Here is a 3,218-nt window from a genome sequence, read left to right on the forward strand (position 1 = left end):
ATTCCTATACAGTAAAAGCTTTTTGAAAATATATTAATTAAACTTTTTTTCAAACGGGCATAATACTATCGTGCCGAAGCCTATAAAACATTACCCCACCTAAAATAAAGTTATATTTTTTTCTGACATAAAATAAAGTTATATATAGACAACATTAACTTAAACTCGTACAATATTAATATATATATATATATATATATATATATATATATATATATATATATAAACAAAAGAAATATATCCTTTATTTCTAGCATACGTAAAAGGGTCCTCAAAAGCTTATACTAATCCAATAGTTTTACTGGGCCGGGTTGGGTTGCAATGCACCAATTGTTTACCTTCTCCAAACTAAAACCCTTATTCTCAGAGTCTATAAGACTCATTCATCACATAACCACAAAACCTTCGCTCGCGTTCACAACACAAACCCTAGAAGCCAACATTTTTCAGGGTGGGTCTCTCCGTCGCGTGCTAATCCATATAGTCCGAGCTTGTTGTTTTTTGTCTGCTAATGTCATATTGAGATTTGATTACGTTGATAATTTTTTGTTGCCTTTCAGAGCGAGTGCGAGCAGAGGTAGTGGAGTGCGGATGTGTAATTGAATTGCCAGAATTAAAAGTATGTTTATTTCGGATTTCTTTCAATATTATTTTATTTTATTTTTCAATTTTTTATTTAGAACTATTCCTATTAGCTCCAAGCCTACTTTCAATTTTGGAATGAAATAAACAGTGTAGCAGCTTTGAATATTTGTTTTGTCCTTTATAAAAGTTCTTAATGGATGTGCATGGCCATTGGCAGAGGAAGGTTCAATTTTTTTTCTCTTGCATTTCTTGTCTGGGCCTTTTTTTGTTATAGGACCTATTAATAATTATGCTATTTTTATATCACTAAAGGTGTCTAGCTTAGTATGGTGTATGAGTTGTTTGTAAAATTCTGATATTTTTTTTTATTTCTATGGATAATATAGGTGTTTTAGATTTTAAGTGGGAAAGAAATACTTTATTGTCTAAACAGCAGAGCATTGATGTGTTTTATTCCAACTCTAGGTAATATATTCACACAAAAATTAAATTAATATTTCTCTTAATTTATTTTAACTTTTATACATGGTTAATTATCTTTTAATTCAAATGGTGTATTTCCTTTAAACTTAGATATAAGTAAAAAATAAGTAAATGAGTTGGAATTTTAATTCAAATGATATAAGGAAATACACTTATTTGTTACTTATATCTAAGTCTAAAGAATGCTTCAATGTAAAATTAATAGACTATAGTATATGATATGTACCAAAAAGAGAACTAGGTATAGTAAATGATGTTCAATTTGCACCACCTATACTATCTTGTTCCCTCACTCTAGTTTTGGACATACACCGAATCTATGGATTATAACTTATAACAATAGAGGAGACTCATTAATAAAGTTATTAACTCTGTTAATATTTGTAAGAGATAATCTAATTCATCAAAATTAAAAAAATAGTTAATTTATTTGATAATAATAAATGTCCTAAATTAATATACTTTTTAAAAAATATCATTATTATAAATGTTTCTCTCTCCTCAAAATACATGTAAATATAATTTCTCTCGTTTAGTTTTGCTTTTGAGTGTAGCATTCATATTGATATCTATTTTTCGAAATGATGATTGATGTAGGTGTTCATTCAGTTATTTCTTTGATTCTTGCTTTCATTTTGGACCGTGCTGCTCATCATCACAGGTACAAATGTTTGTTACCAATGAATATTTTTATTACGTGCTCACTGCCATTAATGACAATTGATATATGCTAACTATGTAACTGTTTACGTGTTGCTTAGGATCTTTCAGGAATAATTTGGAGACGGTAATTGTTTATTTCAAACAAAGTTGGTTTTCTTATAATTGTTATTACATTATTAATTTATTTTTTTATTTGATCATGCAGTATTTTAATGAAGTTAGATCATTGGAAGCAGTTAGATTCAAGGCGCTTTGCATCCAGTGGGCACAGTATTATCTAAAATTTAGAAATCAAACATAGGATGTTAGACAACTATGTAACTTTAGGTTACTTAATTAGTTTACATACTTTGCATTACATTTTTTACAATTGTTGTTTCATTTTAACATTGAATAACCTTTGTTGATAGCTAGTTTTTTGCTAAAACTTATTTGAAAGCATAATGCAAATGATATATGTTGTGTGCTGTGTGGTTTGATTTTAAATTTACAGGTTAAATTTTGGTTTTTTTGTAAGAACAGAGACATTATTTAAAAAAAATTCCTGAAAACAACATCGACTTTTTGGAAAAATCGATGTTAACGAATGTATTAATTTAACAGTTAACATCGGTTTTTTTACAAAAAAATCGATGTTAATATCGAAAACGTTAACATCGGTTTTTTTGGAAAAACCGATATTAACTAACGTTAACATCAATTTTTTTGTAGAAAACCGATGTTAACTGTCAACATTCACACATTTGTTAACATCGGTTTTTTTTACAGAAAACCGATGTTAACTAACGTTAACATCGGTTTTTTCAAAAAACCGATGTTAAGTTTCAACACTAACACATTCGTTAACATCGGTTTTTTTTTACAGAAAGTCGATGTTAACTTTCAACATTAATATACATTTTTTGGGTGTAATTCATATTAGCAACATCGGTTATTTATATAACCGATGTTGGTAATTTTACGTTAACATCGGTTTTTCAAAAACCGATGTTAACGATAATACTATTAACGTCGGTACTTTCAACATCGGTTTAAAAACCGATGTTGAAAGTCATAAATAACCGATGTAGAAAGCATATTTTCTAATAGTGATTGTACTTTTAATATATTATAAACAATGATTATGTTTCTAAAAAGAAAATATATTTAACTTTTTTATTTTTTATTTTTTAAAAAAATATATTTTAAGACAATTTTTTCAAAGAAAAAAATCTTAGAATTTCTAAAAGGGATTTTGGGAAAACTATTTTAAAATCCTCTTTTTTTTAATAAAGACATTCCAAGAATCCATTTTTTTTTTGGAAACTAATTTCTAAGAGGGTTCTTGATAAAACCATCTTAGAAATTGGATCTTTTAAAACAGTTTGAAAACAGTCGTGAAAAGTATTACTTTTCACGACTGTAGCTTGAAAGGTGAGAAAATCATCGTAAAAAATTCTTCATAATAGTTGTGGAATGCAATTTTTTTGGTAATGTATGCTTACATT

At 27.4% G+C, this 3,218-nt stretch overlaps 1 long non-coding RNA gene across 2 annotated transcripts; it reads left to right on the top strand.

The window, feature by feature from the left end:
* The first annotated feature begins 303 nt into the window (after window positions 1-303).
* On the top strand, window positions 304-2,184 carry LOC121173412 (uncharacterized). Of its 2 annotated transcripts, XR_005888217.1 has the most exons (5): window positions 310-451; window positions 561-619; window positions 1,666-1,729; window positions 1,830-1,855; window positions 1,937-2,184. It is a non-coding gene; the product is annotated as an uncharacterized lncRNA (long non-coding RNA). The 2 variants fall into 2 exon arrangements; XR_005888218.1 differs by having other exon boundaries at window positions 304-451; window positions 1,666-2,184.
* Window positions 2,185-3,218: the final 1,034 nt, after the last annotated feature.

The sequence above is a fragment of the Glycine max genome, chromosome 14, assembly GCF_000004515.6.
Source record: "Glycine max cultivar Williams 82 chromosome 14, Glycine_max_v4.0, whole genome shotgun sequence".
Taxonomy (NCBI): domain Eukaryota; kingdom Viridiplantae; phylum Streptophyta; class Magnoliopsida; order Fabales; family Fabaceae; genus Glycine; species Glycine max.